Source organism: Crocodylus porosus, unplaced genomic scaffold, assembly GCF_001723895.1.
Source record: "Crocodylus porosus isolate Cpor-Errol unplaced genomic scaffold, CroPor_comp1, whole genome shotgun sequence".
NCBI classification, from domain to species: domain Eukaryota; kingdom Metazoa; phylum Chordata; order Crocodylia; family Crocodylidae; genus Crocodylus; species Crocodylus porosus.
In genome coordinates, this window is record NW_017728886.1 from 251066575 (window position 1) to 251086238 (window position 19664).

Consider the following 19664-nt stretch of genomic DNA (forward strand, 5'->3'; position numbering starts at 1 on the left):
GTGTTGGAATAGATGCATTTTAATTGAAAAATTTTTCATTTGAAAGTTTTACACCTTGCATTTTCATCAGGCCACTTGCTACTCGGTGCACTCATCCAATTACTGAGGTGTAGGTTACATTGTGAGGCACATTAAGAAAATCATTTTTGTGTATTTGAAAAACATCTTCCTTTTTAAATTGCACAGACCCTAAAGCTAATCCCCCTGTATGTATATAGCTTGTGCCAACATTTAGATAACAGCAGAGCTGCTAACAGGCCAACAGGATTAGTTGTCACCAAATCTATGCTGTAGTGTTTTTCCCCTTCAGGAATGGATCTAAAAAATAATTCATAATGCTTAGGAAATAACCTACAGATTCCAGTTTTATGTATGGTGATGATGGCCCACACACACACTCTGAACTGCTGCAGCATACACAGCTATAAATATGCCCACATACTGAGACTGTGAAACACTCCAGCCGGCTAAAGCTAAGAGTCTTCTTCCCGTCCCCACCTCTGGCCTTCATGGATCAAAGCTATGGGAGTATGGCCATTTTTTTCAGGGTCTATGAGACTACTCTTTCCTTAGACAGGTCGACAAGGCATGAAAGGCTGGATAGAGCCTTCATTCCATCACCCAGCGCATCAGGCAGCTAGCAGCGTGGAAGAAGGAATAAGTTAAAGATGAGCTAAAAGGTTAGTAGTATTTAGTAGGAGTTTAGTAGTAGTACTCCTCTGTAGCACTAGTAGCATTTAACAAAGCTATCAATGTATTTGTTGACTAGCTTGGGGCCTGGACAGTTTGATCTGAGACTTCTGCCCTGCTGATTAAAAGAATAGATGTATGGTAGTTATTGGAAAGTTTTGTATGTGACTTGTGCTAATTTACCACATCAGTTTTTCCACCCTTCTGACTTTCAGAATCCTTTAGTTTACATACAATAATCATATTCTGTTCTCAGTATTTTTAGCATACTTTGTCATCAGAACTCATCTTATTCATCCTTCTCATATCACTGTCTGAGCAATATGTTGAGCGAGAAATATGTTTCCTATTAGAAACCTCCATTTCTCCTCAGCTGTTTATACACCTCATTCTGGCATCCCAGGCAGCTCTTTCAAATGCTACCCTCATTTTCTTGAAGTTTGCCCTGTTGAAGTGTAATGATCTCATCTAATCCTCTCTCCTGATAACCCCAGTATTTACTCTGAACCTTATTTCATTGTAGTCAAAGATTTTTTCTGCCTTCACTTCTGTGACTTGCATCCTCCCTGGTGCTTAAAAGGAAAGGTTGTAGTGCTTTCTCCCATATGTTGCTTTAGGAAATTATCTGCAGATATCAGAGAGTTGCAAACAGCCTGATTGCCGTGTGTGTGTGCCTGCAAACGCATACACTATGGCAGCTGATGTCTGGGTAGTTTTTAATCCTCCCCCATAAATGTTAGAGATAGTTGCAAGCTACAAAGCTGGGGTATGTTCCTGTCCAGGTTTTTATTTGGGATCCATAGCCAATTTCACCATTATTATTCTGTTCCCATTCCTACTTTTTACTCTTGCTGTTGGCATTTTCCCTTCGGTTGGGAAATTTGCCTCCAGCTCTTTCTAGCTTGAACTGAAATGAAAGGGGGGAAATGGCAACACAAACATGCAATGGATGTGTTTTGCTTCTGGGAAAGTAACAGAATAATGCAATCTCTCTAAGCAGGTTAAGCAGTCTCAGGGCCTGTGACAAAAGAGTGCAAAGTGTCCAATCTAACTTGCACATGGCCTTAAACAACCTTCGTCGTCAATCTCTTTGTTCATAGAAATTTCCCATGTAACAATTTTGGGGCAGGGAAAAGCTGCCCAATATTTTGTATACACAGAAGCTGTGAAGTTCACCATCCAGAAAGAAACATTTGAGGAACAAGTGACCCTTGTAACAGGATATGAGTGATCCCAAAAGCCCGTGCATCTACTTAGCCAGATGACATAGAGATCCTGCATATATTATCATAAGGAATCAGTACAGGAACTGATATTATAGATAATGCAAGTTATCCTCAAGAATAAAGGTGAGTCAAAGGTAATGATGCTGGGGGGACGGCAAAGCAGCTATGGGCTCAGCATTCTAATGACTTGATATCAAAGGGCATTCCTGAAACACTAGCCCAGTTGTCTGATGAGCACAGGAAAAGCACAGGAAAAGCATGCATCAGGGACTTATGTTCAGCTGCTACATCGTGTACTTGTCTGTTGGGCATTCTTACTCCATTACAAAAGGAATGAGACAGAGAGACAGCAGAATAGATATAACCAGTTATTGATGAGGAGCTAATTTCTCTCGTCTCCGAAGCTTTAATTTGACATACTAGCCAGCGCTGAATAAACAGTGGTAACATACTTTATAAAATAAATCCTAAATTATTACAAAATAAGTGCTCATTTGATAAAGAAATGTATATACCAAGTCTTCCCAATGGCAACAATATCTCCCTCAACCCCAAATAGCTTTAATCATATTCCAAACTGGCTGAGCATTCTTATCTTGACTTTAGGGGGGGAGAAGGGGGAAAGCAAATCTACACAAAAATTAAATGGCTGTTGTGAACATCCCCATGAGGCCAGATAAGGGAGGTCAGGGGCCAGATTCTCACTCCTTTTGTTCTGCACAGTGCAAAGGAAGCACTCTATCTCCCTGGCTGGGATTTTTGCCAGCAAGAAAAAGTCCCTAGGTATTGCAGACCCAATATAGCTGAATGATATACCACCCACTCTTCCCCCACACATACACTGCCCCTGTGTGTGGTTTACATCAGAGGCATGACAGGGCAGGAAGAGGGAAGTTTGAGAAACAGTTGCTGTTAACCATCTAGCAGTCATTACTGTGATGCATGTTTGCTGTGGGCACTCTTCTGATATCTGCTGTAGTTTCTGCAGAATTTACAGGTCCTGGTCCAGATTTTGAGAGTGCATCTGAATGCAGCCCCATTTACAGAAAGCACTGAACAACATCTGCCTTTCAGTTATCACACACTTGGGCAATAAAGCTTACTGGTTACTTTTGAAAACTCTGACTGCAGTCATCTACTCAAAATGAAGCACTCAGATAATCCAGGTTTTCAGATTATCTGGCATAACAAGTTTTTTCCACAATCTGATGATTATTTCCAAAAGTTTTTTGTTTCCATAAATGTTTGACCAAATAATGTTGGTCAAACAACATTAAAGAGTATGTAATGTGTTTCCCATCCTCATCCTCATCCTCATCTTGGTTTGCAGATGGCTGGCAAACAAAAGGAAACTATAGCCAGCTGTCAGCAACAGAGGATGTTCTGAAGTTAGGCCTCAGACTTCATGGAAGACTGTTTTTATTTCAAAATAAATGCAATCTCAGTTGTCCATTCACAACTAGGCTCAGGATTTGTCCTGGAAGAAAGCCTTTTTAATCCAGGGATTCTACAGACATACAAGTCCACTCTCCCCTCTCAAGTTTCTCAGAAGTATGTGGAAAGAAATAAGCTAACAGGTTGGGGGCCACCCTTTTTGGCAGGTGTGTCGTAAATTAGCCCAACCCCTTCCCCAGGTACCACTCCAATTTTCCTCCCCTACCCAAACTGCTGCCCTGCTTTCTGCTTCCTGCCCTGTGCACCCTGTTTGATCTGATGCTCTGCTTTCTGCTGCCTGACCTATCTGGCAGTGTGTTGCCTGTCTCCACCCCAGTCTGCTACGGGCCACACACAGAGGCTACACGTGCCACTTGCAGCACACATGCCAGTGGTATAACAAGGGCAGGGTGACCAGAGCAGTTGCTCCCAGTGCCAATTTGTTGTGGGAGAAGGGGGAAATGGCTGTACAACTGAGAAGCAGAGTGGTGTCACCACTGCCCCTGTGTCCCAGGCACACAGCCATGTTGCTACACCACTGCCAGTGCCGCAGGTTGGCCACCCTTGTGCTATTGCTTTTTCCTAGGACATGGCTGTGTGCATCTGTAAGATTATCAGGCTCCAGCCAGACTGCATGCTTCTTTCTGGTGGAGGAGCAGCAATGAAGCTTGGAAGGGCAACATGTGTAAATGATGATCAAACCCTGAGACAATCAGGCCTGCATCAAATGAGGCATCTATTTACAGCCTCAGATACTCTTTATGTGTTTTGGGGACATTCATGATGTTTTTGTGGGAGAAGGGTGAAGACTCTTCTTCTCAGACAGAATGGCTGACCTGTTTGACCCGGCTTTAAACTAAGCCTGCTGCAGGCCCTATGAGGAGAGGCTACGGGACCTGAACCTGTTCAGCCTCCACAAAAGAAGGCTGAGGGGGGATCTGGTGGCCACCTATAAACTAGCCAAGGGGGACCAGCAGGCAGTGGGAGAGTCCCTGTTCCCCCGAGCACTACCGGGGGTAACAAGGAACTATGGCCATAAGTTGACTGAGAGTAGATTCAGGCTAGAAAGCAGGAGGCACTACTTCACTGTCAGGGTGGCTTGGAGCTGGAACCAACTTCCAAGGGAAGTGGTACGTGCTCCTACCCTGGGGGTCTTCAAAAGGAAGCTAGACAGCCACCTAGCTGGGGTTATTTGACCCCAGCATCCTTTCCTGCCCATGGCAGGGGGTCAGACTAGATGATCTGCTTAGGTCCTTTCTGACACTACCAACTATGAAACTATGAAACTATGGATAGGCTCAAAAATTGGGCAGATACAAACCTGGTGACATTCAATACTGACAAATGCAAGGTACTCCACCTTGAGGGAAAAAACCCACAGAACACTTATATGCTCTGCAGTGCTGCACTCGCTAGCACCATGACCAAAAGAGACTTGGGGGCCATGATTGACCACAAGGTGAACATGAGCCACCAATGTGATGCCGCAGCTGGTAAAGCAGACCAAACTCTGGCCATAGATACTCCTCAAGTAAATCTCAGGATATCATCCTCCCACTGTAGTTGGCCTTGGTGAGGCCACAGCTGGAGTACTGCATCCAATTCTGGACTCCAGAATTCAAGAAGGATGTAGAGAAACTTGAGACAGTCCAGAGGAAAGCCACACACATGATCAGAGGAAAGAGAATAGGCCTTGTGAAGAGAGGCTGAGAGCCATGGGACTCTTCAGCCTGGAAAAGCGCAGGCTCAGGGGTGACCTGGTGGCTGCCTATAAGTACATCAGGGGTGTGCATCAGGATCCAGAGCTCCCCAAGGGATGACAAGGTCCAATGGTCACAAACTCCTCCAAGACCATTTTAGGATGGACATAAGGCAAAACTTCTTTACTGCCTGGGTCCCCAAGGCCTGGAATAGACTGCCTCCAGAGGTGGTGCAAGCACCTACTCTGGACTCCTTTAAGGAGCATTTGGACATTTATCTTGCTGGGATCCTTTGACCCCAGCTGACTTCCTGCCCCTGGGGTAGGGGGCTGGACTCGATGATCTTCTGAGGTCCCTTCCAGCCCTAATGTCTATGAAATCTATGAAATCTTTCTATATTTCACCCACTTCATAGATTTGTCTTTCAGTTGTCTGGAATAAAGACAAAGTAACAATATATTTTTTCAGCCAACAGAGCCATATTAGGGATGTTTCTGGTGCTGTTTTGGGATGATGCTAATTAGGGGTCAGTATGGCTCTCACTATTCCTATTGTCCCTTCAGACATAAAAAGAGCCTTCTCCCTGGTGGGGTCAATGTCCTGAAAGACCATCCTATTTCTGTTCTCACTTCACAAATACGTTTGTTATTTGCTGCATGGTGGGTGTAATTTAATTTATTCAAACTAATTTGACTGCTTCCTCCATTCCTCTGGCAAACGGAGACCCCTCGTCATCCTCAGGAACATGTATAGACTCTGATTCATGTGAGCTTTGAGGTTTGCACTCGGAAACAGGAATGAGCTCAATGGGTGACATGCCCTCTAAATTTCTGGGAAATCCCACCAGTCTATAGTTCATTCAGTAGTAAAAGTATGATTTAAACTCTGCCCCTTTAACACAGCCACTTAAAACCTTTTTCCCAACTGTGATTTTAGTAATTTTTTACTGGCTACATGGACACAAACTGTACATTTAACTGAGATGATTCTGTTTTTTAAAAAAAGAATGAGCATGGGCATTATTATTCCTTGTGATTTCATTCCTACTTGTGCTTCCTTGTACAGGAAACAGATGTAAACGGAGACACTCCAGCTATCAGAAAAATATGACATGCTGCTTTTTTGTCTCTCTCAGGGTCCTTTTGAAGACTTAAGTTTCCAGACTCCCTGCTAGAATGCCCAAATGTGGGGTTTGGTTTTTTTTAACTAAGAAAAAGCTGCCATTCTTCCTCTTAGACTGTACCTTTTCATTTTCTGTAACCCGTTTACATGCACAGTCTGGAGCACAGCGTAGAGTGAAAATATTTCCTGCGTTACACATTGAAGTATTTACTTTTAAGCCAAGATATTTTTTTCTTTGGAGTTGCCGCTTACTGTGAAACTTTACAGCCAGAAGGGTAAGGACATACACAGATATAACAATGGTGCTGCTGTCAAGGATAAGGATACCACCTGTGTTATATCTGCTTGATTCTGTAGTGATACAAGTCTAGCAAAAACCTCTCAGACTTTAACTCAGCTTCATCCAAGATCAAACTTGAAGCAATTTAACTCCTGTGTGTGACCATATTCCCATCATTGAGTTTCCATCCTTGGGGTCCTATCCCTGATGCCAGGGTTATTTCAGGTTGTCCACCCTTTTCAAGCAGCTACAAGTGTGTTTTGTCCCTACTCAATGATGTTTGCACAAGGGTGAGGATGAGGCAAAGAAGCCGGGGAAGAATGAGCCCAACTTCTACTTGCATTGATCTGTGCGTTACTTTGAATCAACAGGGCTGATTCTAGTCTTGCTTTCACCACAGACTTGCAAATGTTTATGCATGAGCTTCACTTTGCACATGGAAGAGATTCTGCTGACTACAATGGAGTGCCACACGCATGAAGTGAGTGAGTCTATGTGTTTGCAGCTTTGGAACCCCATTGTGGAGGACTCCAGGAGGAATGAGCTCCAGTGAAGACAATGGAGTTCTGAATAACTCAGCCATAGGCGGTGAGACAAGCTAAGATTTTCCCTCTTGTTTATTATTATTTATTGTTTTACTTTTGGTAGTACTTAAGGGCCCCAGTCATGCGTTCCATTGTGTCTGGCAGTGTATGAACAGAAAACATAGGTTACTCCCCAAACAGCTCACAGTCTAAAAGTCAAAGTAAATATATATAAATTAACAAAAATGTAGTTTGCTGAAAACTCAATATCCACCCCCCTTAGTTTTCTTTTTATATAACAACCCTCCAACATCCAGTTACCAACTATAACTATCTTCTTTCCATCTGTGCTCATAGGAAAATGCTCAGCTTCATCCTACAAGTATAGGGCCAGATCCAAATCAAAATTCTTGTAGGATCACCTATACATATGCTGGATGTCTGCTCTGACGTGTGCTAATTAGCATGTGTTGCAGCAGACTCCATTAATTGAATCTGCTGGAGTGTGCTAATTAGCACACGTGAGCAGTCTCGGCATCACGTGTATTCAATATCCTTATGCTTCAAAATGGTGGCAGGGGTGCTTTAACTAAATCTCATTGAATGAGCTTTCGTTAAAGTGCCCCTGCCACCATTTTGAACCACGGGATCCTGAATACACATGACATTGCAGGCACTTTAATTAGAGTGGCTCTTGGAGCCGCTCTAATTAAAGTCCCCCCTCCTCCCTCAGCAGGCCCTAGTCAGGTTCAGTAAAGACAGGTGATGGTGACTAAGTCACAAAAAGCCATCCAGATTGATCTTGCTTCAGCAGCCATAAAACCACCTAGACACCTAGGGCTACTGTTTTGACCTGAAAAATTTCCCATAAACTTATATTTGAGCTTCTGAGCATGCTCAGAAGCAATTCCTTTCAAGAAGCTAGGCACCTAACTCCCACTTTAGCTCCATTCTCATCCAGATTGGAGCTGGGAGACATCTCATTCCTTTAAGTCCCTGACCCACTAGGACTTCTACCTACTTTACACTGAGACTACTGAGCTCACCAAAAAGCCTAGCACCTCCCATCCTGGGGGGTGGGGGGGAGGCAGAGACATGCAAAACCATATCCCCCACTTCCCAGGGCAACACATTCACCACCAGACAAGAATGCAATAACCATGGTGCCAGAAAGAGAACAAGAGAGAACATGATTCTCTCGCCCAGTGATGAGAGTACTCTCTTGGGAAAAAGGACTCCTGGGTTCCCAACCCTGCTGTCAGGGTTATTTCAGTTTTGTGTTCAGTGATGATCTAATGTGAAAAACATAAACGTTCCTGGGAAGAGGGACAAGAAGCTAGGTCTCCCCCCTCCCAGTGGAACTGGCCCCAGGGTTACAGCCGGTTTAGGATCATGGTCTGCTGGGGAAAAAACAGTTCTGTCTTACAGCAAGTTGTTGGAGGTTTCCCTCTGAAAATGGAGCCAGATCCTCATCTTCTGTAACTCAGTCAAGCTCATTTGATTCCCATTGATAACTATTATTCCAGCTGAGATGAGTCTATGGATTTTTAATTGCTTTATCTTCCTGTTACATGATTAAGATATCAATTTTACATGCTCGGAGTCAAGGAAGCAAATCAAACATCATATGCCTAAATATTAAACTATGTGACTTGGTATTAACTATCTGGAAAAACTCTTTTTTAATATAAGCTTCTTCGTCCCATCCCAGCCCCGCACCCCAACACTCACACTTTTCACATTATTTTGTTTTCTGCCTTGTTACTAAATGATAAACAAAATGTCATACCAGATGTCCATTCAAAATCTCAATGTCTGGCAGTGTGAGCTGTTTTTTTCCGTAATTTGAGAAAAATTGGTAGGCAGTCCCCTACAAAACCAACAAAGAGGGTTCCAATATTCCTCATATAATAGCTGAAATATGGATTAATTGATCAGTCTTTTACTATTGTAGCAAATCTATACCATGGGTTTAGAATATATTTTGAGGACATTATCTGACAGATGCTAGGCTAACTGCAGCTGTAACACCTTCTGCTTTTTTGAGTTCACTCTTTCCATGCCTCTGGCTTTGGGCTGTCACCTCTCTCCACATGGAATAACTTGATTGTTTAACTCTTAGATGAGACCTGGGATTGCAGTCCCTTCATGTGAAGTGGAATTATCTCAGCAGGCCCCAGTCAGGTTCAGTATCTGCAGTTCTGTTCCTTGGGAGTTTAGACGTGTGACCAGATGACCTTCTTAAAGTAAAGTACTCTTTATTGAGATCCAACACATTTCTGAGGAAAAAAATATCTTAAAATAACATACAAGATAAAGGCATGTCTAGCTTACCAGGTATCTCTCTATCTTCCACATGGAGGTCTTGGTAGGTCATGCCTCCCCAGGACCTCTAGGATCTGAGTGGCAGTCTGTTCTGTTAACTCAAACCAGGTCACTCTTTCTGCTTCAGGGAGTATGTCTAAATCCTGTTGTTTGGTTCATGCTCCTCTCACAAGAACAAAGTCACTTTACATGCATTTACAGTCCTCGGTGAGCCTCTGGCTCTGGCAAATGGAGTCTTGCAACTTGGAGACAGGATATAGCATCCTCAAACTAATGTTTTCCACTGCTTTCCAATGGGTGTTGGGATGGCCTATTTGTCTTCTTTTTGGAATCAGCTATATTGAATTGAAGCGATATAGGCATATAGTAAGTGTATTGCTAGCCCATTGTACTTATATTCTCAGTCTCAGTAGTTAACCCAATATTCAAGAACATTGCCATTGAGACATTCGTGAGAAAAGGTTGTTTCATGTCTGCGTTAATCATAAATACCCTCTAGTGCTCCATGTCCACAACATTTAAAAGTAAGCTAGTAAACAGACAGAGAAATGAAAGAAAATGTTTTGTGGTACAGACTTTTTTAATTGTTCATTTCCAGAGAATATACCATCATTTTTCCAGATGCTTCATGAGGAAGTTAGCTTTAGCAGCACATCATAGTTCTGAGGTGTATACTCACTTTCCTTATTGCATGAAGCAATTTTGATAACCCTGCCAGTATTGCAATACTGCTTCAGATATTTATAATGTACCAAATGAAGCTGGGCTAGGCTCTGTCCTAGTCCAGGATACTTTGGGTGCAGACAAAAGTTACATTTGTCGTGCAATTGGTCCCCTGAAAATGCTCTACAGATGGCCATGACACACATGTATGACTGCAGAGTGCCCCTGACCAGGGGAGCGGGTGTGGCTTGGAGCTTCCCCACCTCACAACCCCCTCCCCCTCCAGTGTAGGCTGGGCAAACCCTAGCCAACAGCTCACTCCCCACTCCCCCATCCTGCCTCCCCTCCTGCAGACCACCATTGAGCTGGGAGGGGTGATGGGGGAGAGAGGCAGCAGCCTAGGGCTCAATCAGCTCCACAGTAGAGCTCAATCCTTTCCACACCAAACCAAGAAGCAAACAACTGGTGGGTTCATGGAGGGAATGGTGCTCTAACTCTTGGCACTTTGTGTAAAACACAATGGGTTAGAGAGGGGGCCTGCATGTCTGTCAGCACCCTTCATGACAAATGATATGTCTCTTAATCATGCTTTCTTCCTGCTCTGGTGGCATGGGTAGTAATTTGCCAAAGGCATTAGGACAAAATTTTACTCTTATTTTAACTCACCTGCAGTGGGATGGATGTAGTAAGGACAGGACTAAAGCTCTGATTATTTTCTGTCCATGCTCATAATGCCCTCTTTGCCCTACAGGGCTGAAATTTAGGTCCAAGAAACTCATACAAAGGCTTATGGAAGTTCCCAAGACTCTTATGACTTAAATGTTCACTCACATTGAAAATTAGGCTTTCATTAGCTGAAATATTTCATAGTTTCATTTGCTGGCATTAAGTCTTTAAAAAGTCAGGCTTTGGGGTGGGTTTTTGCACATACCAACATACAAGTTACATCACTTTAAATAATTGTGGCAACTCCACTAATCTGGAGCTGGCTTATATCACACATGACATTTCCTGTTGTGCATTTTCTGGAAACAGATCTAATTTTAAGACTCTCAGTACCAAAGATACACTGTTACTTTTCTCTTTGGTTGCCTAGATCTAATTGAACTACAGGAGGGGGCAAGGACTAATGCTGAATGTAAGTATTTAAACACTTCACCGTGCTAATGAGTAAAGATATGTTGCATGCTGGCTGCTGGTAAACTAGATGCCTAAACAAAGAACTGCAGCAAGCTGCTTACTAGACACACAAACTGGTGATCAAGCTCTACCCAGCTCCCTTGCAAAAACTGCTGAACATATGGAGATAGTTAGCCTTTCAATGAAGGGAGAGTAAAAAATCAAGCCACTAAGCAGTCAGGATGCCAGAAAATTCAAACTCTGCAAACCCAGGAGATGACAGGACTGCTGAAACTGTAAGGTAACACTCACAAGGAGACCACTGTGTTACAATCTTCCTCTGCACTTGATTGTTTTGGTGTGCATCGTGAGGCTTGCCCACCAGGGTTGGGGACGAGAAAAAGATAAGAGAACATAGGTTGAGCAGTGCTGGATGATAGAAAAATACATCGGGATACATTCTGCCCCTCTCACTGCGCGCATGTAGCATGCATGCATTAACAGGTCTTACAATCACTCAGTAGGCAAGGGAAGGACAAGCTGTACCCCAGCATTCATAAGACAGTCACAGAATCACAAACAATTCAGACTTTTCCAATCTGTAGAGTTACCCCAGTTTAGTAAACTTCAAATGAGCACCTGGACATCTGTAGGTCATAAACGACTTGGGAGACAGGAGAGAACATGCCAGCATGGGCCAGAATTCTATGTAAGGCACTTCGGTATGTTCAGAAAGTCTGAAATCAGGTAAAGGAAGGGAAGCATCTCAAGGATATGGGGGTTATTTAGAGGGTCAGAAAAGTTCAGATTTAAACTTTAATCTGGGACAAAGGCATAGGTGACTGGATGGGGGTGCATGGGGGTGCACGTGTCCCCCCGATGGCTGACACCAACGCTTCCGACAGGGTTGGTGCCCCCCCGACAGAGATGCTACCATCAGCATCTTCTGCAGGTCCCCCCCCAGATTCAGGAGGCACCAGTCACTCATGGACAAAGCATCCCCAAAGTTCAGGTGTGCTTGGTTCTGTGATTCTGGAACTAGGCCCAGTGTCAATTTGATTTTGTTTTTCTTGCTTTCCTGTTATGCTCCCAATTTTGAGATTCTGACTGAATACAACACAACTTCTTCTGTCTTGTGGGAATAAGGAAGTCAGCTCACCAGGTGGTTTGGTTACAAACACTCTAAACTGCTGATAATATAGAGGACTAATTGCTCCCTTCTGCAGCCCTAGAGAAGTTTGTGCCTTTGTAACAAGTTCCTTGCAAAAGACTGCAAATGAATTGAGCAGTATTTTCATTATTTTTTGTTTTTCTGTAAAAGCCAGAACAGATGCATTTGATAAAACAATTTTCTCCAAAGACATGGGCCTTAACTTTCATCACTGATTTTCTCAACAAGAAAAAACATCTTTCCTGAGTAAGAAATTGAGCTCGCATGCATTTTTAAATATATGCATTTTTAAATAACTTTATGCATGCAAATCAAACCAATAGTGGAAATAGTCATGTGCATAAAGTTAAGCACAAAGCAGCAGAGTCTCAAAACTATTTAGGTATCTAATTCAATGGAAGTTAGAAACCGATAGGGAGGCTGCTCCGACACGCTGTAATTACAGTGCGTTGGAGCAGATTCGATTAATCGAGTTTGCTGGAGTGTGGAAATTACTGTACTCAAGGAGAGTCCAGTGGAGCACTTTAACTAAATGTTCAACAAGATTTAGTTAAAGTGCCCCTGTTGCCACTTTTCAGCACAGGGACACTGATACACATGATGCTCCGGATGCTTTAATTAGAGCCGCTCTCAGACCTGCTCTAATTAAAGCTTTCCCTCCTCCCCACTCCTGGCCCCAACTCCTGGAACATGTGTATAAAAGCTCTAAATGTCTTTGAGGGTCTGGAGTGAAGCATACATTTTTACAGGCTAGGGCTAATATTTAGGAAGAAGTTCACAGTCCCACATGTATCTGGGTAAATCTATATCCATGAGGAAAAGTGCTGGCTGTTATAGAACACAAAAAGGCGATGTTTTCAGTCATTGTAAAATGAAAGTGTGTCATTGAAGTCAGGACAACTATGCTAATCTGCCTGAGCAGAGAATTTGAGACCAAAACATTGCCAATCACGGTTCTGGCACATGAAAATGGCAGATTTACCATGGGTGGTTACATAAGAATTGCCATATTGGGTCAGGCCAAAAGTCTCTGTAGCCCAGTATCTTGTCTCCAACAGTGCCAAGCAGCAGATTTTTTAGAGCAGTAACACTCAAACTTCCAGTGCTGTGGGCTAGATGAGTGATGTGGGGTCAGTAAGGGGGCTATATCCCATGTAGGGTTGCATGGGGTGAGTCTGTGGGTGTCATCCAGCATGCCAGCCCAACCCCACACACTCAGATCCATCCATGTGCCAGTCTGATCCCACATGCCCTGATCCAACTGTACACTGGCCTCAGCCAGCACACCAGCCTGACACTGCACTCCCAGAACTGGCTGTACACTGGTGTGTACAATGCCATATTATCCACCCTGCAGGGCTCCCCACAGGTTGGGAAATTTGGCAGCAGGGGAGTGGCAATTAATGCTACTACTGGTTCCCCACCATCAAATTACCAGACCTGTGGGAAGCCCTAAAGGCTGAATTACATGGAACCGGAGGCTGGATCAGATCTGCATGCCAGGGGTTGAGCACTAGGGCTGTGTGAAGCTTCAGTCCCCAATTTGATTCAGTGGAAATTCAGCCCGATTTGGTGGCCAAATCTCTCAATCTGAATGGAATCAGAGGATCCTTTAATATCTCTGAATCGGAACCCTCCGAATTGATTTGGAGAGATTCAGAAAGATTCAGAGATTTGGGCATAGACACAGCTTTAAATGTTTTTTCTATATACCTCTAGGTAGCAAGGGCTAGTGAATGCTGTGATTCTGGGGCACATGAAGTGTCCCAAAGAAGCATGGGGGCCTCCCCAGCGTACTCAGCAGCAGACACGGAAGTGGACCAGAAGCACTTGTAGGCCACTTCCAGGTCCATTGGGGAGCAAACTGGGGGCTCCCTCCAGACCCCCAGCTCTGTGACTGGTGCCTCCTGCATCAGGGGGGCACCTGGGGTCCCTCTGCCGCCAATTGCTGAGCGGGGGGGGGGGCTTCCTGGTGGACCCAGAAGTGGACCAGAAGTACTTCCAGCCCACTTCTGGGTTCACCGATGAGCACGCGGAGGGCCCCCAACACTCCTATGGGACACTCCATGAACCCCAGAAACACAGTGTTTGCAAGCCGCACCTGGTACATTGAGGTAGTGAAAAAACCTTTTAAAGCTGTGTCTATGTCTGAATTGCTGATTCTCTGAATCACCATTGAATCTTCAGATTCAGAGTCAGCCGAATCGAATCAGGGACAGTGATCCGAATCAACGAATCGAATCACTGTTCGTGATACGGGCCAAATCCGACTTGAATAGGGCCCTCTTCACACACCCCTATTGAGCACACCTATTTTAGAGGAAGAAAATAAAAAGCAGGGCATAAATAGAGTAAACCATCACCTGTCATTCCTTCCCAGCCACCATCAGGAGGTTACTTGTCTGTTTGCCCCTGATTAAACTATTTTCCGTAAAAAGTGTCTAAACCCTTTTTGAACCCAGGCATCCCCTTGGCCTCCAACAACATTCTGTCCAGTGGGTTTCACACGTTAGTTAAGCACTGTGTAAAAAAGTATTTCCTTTTGTTTCTTCCATATCTGCTGCCTCAATTTTATCAAGTGTCTTATAGTTCTTGTCTTATGAGATATAATAAGTAATAGGTTCCTATTTGTTTTTCCTATAGTGCACATGGTTTTATAAAGCTCTACTGTATCCCAACTCAGTTGTCTCTCGTTCAAGCTCAAAACACCCAGCACCTTTTTGCTCTCTCCTCATACATACTTTGTTCCAGACTTTCATTATGTTTTTTGCCCTTCTCTGTACCTTTTCTAATTGTCCTATATGCTTTTTGAGACAGGGTGAATAGAACTGCGCACAGTATTGAAGATGAACCAAGAAATTATATATCAGCATGCAATGATTCCCCAAGGTGAGCAGGTATGGATCTGAGAAGAATCCTATTCCAGAGAAAACTATTCATCAAGATTCAATGAAGATTTCTAAATAAGATTTTATTAAAGTATGTGCCTCATAAATGGGAGAAACTACCACACTGGAGGTGGTTGTGAAGTGAGAGCGATTCATTCATATTAAAACATGGTTTGGTTTGTGTGAGACTCCACTGAGGTATAAAGAAGTTAAGCTTTCTCAAGTCCTTTTCTTGAAGCTGGCCCACTAGGCAGCCAACAGGGCTGGCCCACAATTTTTGGAGCCCCCTGCCCTGAAGAAGCCAGCAGCAGCAGCAGCAGCAGGGGGTAGTGGTGTAGCGAGTGGCAGCAGTGGCGTCAGCAGCAGAGCGGGTGGCAAGTGGCCGAAGAATCCAGTGGTGGCGGCAGGGGGGCGGTGGTAAGTGGCTGGATATGAAGCCAGAGGTGGTGAGGTGCGGTGGCGAGCGGCTGGACGCAGGGGGCCCGTTAGCTGTGGTGCCCCCTACAGCCACAGTTTTCTCAGGCTAGGACAGGATGGCCCTGGCAGCCAAGAGTGGAAGATACGCAAGGCCAAGAGGAGGCAAGGCATATGGATGGAGATTGAATGAAGTAGCTTCTGACTTGGGAGTGAGAAGACCCTGGGTTCAGGTCCTTACCTCTAGTGGCTTTTCTGTACCTTGCTTTTAATGTTCATTGGCTAAAATAGATATACAGTAATGGGACTGTTTCTGCTATATTTGAGGTAGCTACTTCCCTTCCCTCCAATAATTAGAGTCAATCCATGGAAAATAATAATAAATTTATAATTTTTTCATGGATAGAATCTAATTATTGGGGGGCTTTGTTAAATTCCAAGTTGCCTTGGATTCAGTTGAATACTGTATGTGCTTAAGTCCATCCTCATTCAGGAAAACACTAAAAGAAGGATTTTATATTAGAGCCATAGATATGATTTTCATGCAAACCTCAGCATAAGTGTTAAAATGTCACCACCAGTAGCACAACTATGGTGGGGTGGCCAGAACAGCTGCTCTGAGTGCTGACTTGGGTTGGGATGTGTGGGGTAGAAAAATATCAGTTGCCACTGCAGCCACATGATCAAACCAATGGCACAGTGGCCACCAGAAGTCACCATCCTGCTGCTCCAGGTGTCCAGCTGCTTTGTTACACCTGTGGTCACCAAATCCCTCAGTACTATGATATTATTCAATTGACCTGGTTCGTCTTAGTTGTCTACAGCATTAGAGAATGCTAGCTTAGAATATTAATTACTCTGTATGTTACTTGAGGCTGCATTAGCAATTTTGGACAAAAAGGACCTTATTGAGCCTTCAAACAAAACTCTCCCACTTTTTTGGAGCCCTGGAAATGGTTCGTTCTCTGATGTGCCTCCAAGTTCTAGCCAGTTCTCATGATAATTTCAGTTTGACTGGAAGCAGAGAGATGCAATGATTTCAAAAGAAATGATTATTTATGCAGGTTTCCAGCCTGAAGTCATGGAGCCAGGAATTTTATAGGAGGTTTGGACATTCATTTGTACTGTTGGGTGGTTTGCAGACTGAAAACTAAATGAAACTAGAACTCTTTAGAGGTTCACACCCATTGCTAAATTTAAAAGGTGTTTCTTTCTCTGAATGCTATAAAAATGCAATAGGTAAAAAATACAGTATACAGGTAATATAAGGCAACCACCTTTGATTAAATCAGCCGCTGTATTCCTGTATATGCTGCTATTAGTACTGAGCATACTGACATTGTAACACCAGTGCAAGTCAAGGAGGAGTCTAAAGGACATTCAGTCTGATTTTTTATATTAATAAGAGCAGAAACAGCTGTGCTATATAATAACTGTGCTTATTCAATACTAAAGTTCTACTCAATAGCTCTCCAAACAGACTATTTCTCATTTGCTATGTGGTTTTCTAGCAGCACCTTATATTACAGAGGCATTTGTTCAAAACTTCTTAGATGGCATTTCCCCAACTCCATTGCCATGGGATCTGACCATGTGATATGGGGCTCTGCCTTTTATCAAAGGAAAATTTCAGTGATTAGATTACTAGAACTAGGGGAATAATGCCTTTTTGGTTCAGTATCTAAACCAAAAAATTGGGGGGAGAAATAGTCTGGGTCAAACTAAAACATGAACCTTAGGGTTTTATGGTGAAATGACAAATTTCACTTTGGGTCAACACAAACAATTTCATACAACTCACTTTTTAATGATTTGTTTATTATTTGTTCCTTTTTAAAATTGTTTTCTTTTTTTAAAAAAACAAAAAACCCTGATGCTTTAGAATGAAAAGTCTGATTTTGAAAAAATTAAAACAAAATGCTTTGTCCTTTCTGGAATGAAACATTTCATTCTGAAAATTTCATATTTTGACATCTTGGAATACCCTTGCTAACAAACTACATTGGCATATCCTGTTTTTTATGCATGCATGCATACATACATACATATACACACATAACTTATTTATAATAAACTTATCTTGAAGTCTTTATTCAACATGACTGAGAATGTAGATCTTCCCCATGCAATCTAGTGGTATTTCCAAGTGTCTCTTATTTTAATATCACCCCACAGTCCAAGCTCACCTCTAAGATAACTGATTAAATACATATATAAATAAATAATAGCAAACTTTTGTCAACAAGTGCTTTTCACAATTAATATCCAACCACTTCTAGCTGGTAGCTGTTGGTTTACTTGTTTCTCTCCCCACCCACCCATATTTATGGTGGGTGTTAGAGCAGGAATGAGAGCTAGGACCAACATTTAAGAGCAACCAGGATTTCACCAATGGCTCAGTTTTTGTGTGTTCAATTTAAGATACGCTTAAAGAAGACTAATATCTTAAAAGAGTTAAGCATAGATGTGGTGTATCTATGATGTGTCAGGCTGGCAACCCAAAAAATGAATGTTCCTTAAATACCTAGGCATTTTTTGAACATTTAGCCCATGAGTACCATAAATAAAGGACAGTTTAATTTTTTTGAAGTAGATCATTTCCTTTATTCTTCTTTTTAATGAACAAATGGATCAGTTGGAATTATCCTTATATTTCAGCAGTTTCCAAACTTTTTGAACACCTGGGCCACTATCAACTTTTCTCATGGACCTTCATGTACTCTTGTCATTAGGCTTTTAATTATAAGCACTGTGAAGTTATGTAGAGCCTGTAGCCTTGCAAACCACTGGTGGAGTGGCAGTCTGGGAACAACTGCCTTATTCTGTAGCCATTTTCCTTTAACCACAGAAATAGTGAAAAGAAAGGAACTGAATACATATTAGGAAATGTAAGATAAAAGGTCACGTTTGAACTTGAGAGTCTTCCACACTATAATTTTCTGATTTTCAAACAAGCCACAGATGTGTAACACATGAGCCCAGGTGAAGATGAGATTGTGAAAGGGTGTGATGATGCCTCTGCATGCAAAACACATCCATCTCCAACTTGCCCTTGAGCATCTGTTCCATATTTAGGGGATTTTTTTGTTGCTTTGAACAGCTAGCTTTAGAGAGATTTAAGATGATAATCCCATATACCTGAATGACTGTACAATCAGAGTGAAATGTTAACAAGAGACTTTGCGACAGCACAAGGGTGATGAGATACACTTACCGTGAGTAGAGGAATATCTATGAACTGGGTCATTAGTTTTTACAGAGGGTAGCCAAATGTTCCTTTTCTCACAGCTTCTCATTGTAATGTGAGTTTGCACTGTTCTGACTTATCCAGACAAAACTCCTATTAAAGGCAGACAGGTCTTTGCCTGAGTGAACACTGTGGGATCATACCACATGCTCACAAGACAGGGTACCCCTACACTAATTGGCATACGATATCTGTTACTGAACCCATCCACAATCATGGAGTGGCTCTGCTGAAAGCAGCAAGGTGACCATCCCATTTTAAAAGGGATGTTCTTTATTTGGTGCCTACTGTCTCATGTCAAAGGGTTAACAGACTATCAAGCTGAGTTGCCCTTTCTGCTTTACAGGCAGGGCAGGACCTTCTTTACTCAATTTGGAGGAAGCAATCTCCCCCTTTCTCAGCTAGAGCAGTGAGATCCTATGCTCTTGTTTCAATTCACTTTTAACACTGGACATTTCATGTTAGACTCTATTTTTCCTATTAAACATCTACGCTGTACTCAGATATTTAAGATTTGACTGAGTATCCCTGGAGATGTGTAATTGGTACTTAGTACCACTTAGGTAGATTTTACATCAGAATCCACCTTGCAGTTTAGGCATGTGCATATTCTCAGGGGACATTCACTGAAGTCTGCTTGCATTCAGTCCTACTACACTCCATAATAATATTATCCTCTACACAGCAAAGATGCTTTGGTTTTCTTCATCTCTTAGATTTTCTTTGTTGGGTCAGTGTTGGGTCAGTGTGTGACACTAAGATGTGGGGGGATGTGGACACTCTAGAAGGGAGAAATAGGCTGCAATTGGACCTAGACAGGTTACAGGGGTGGGCGGATGAGAATAGGATGGGATTCAACAC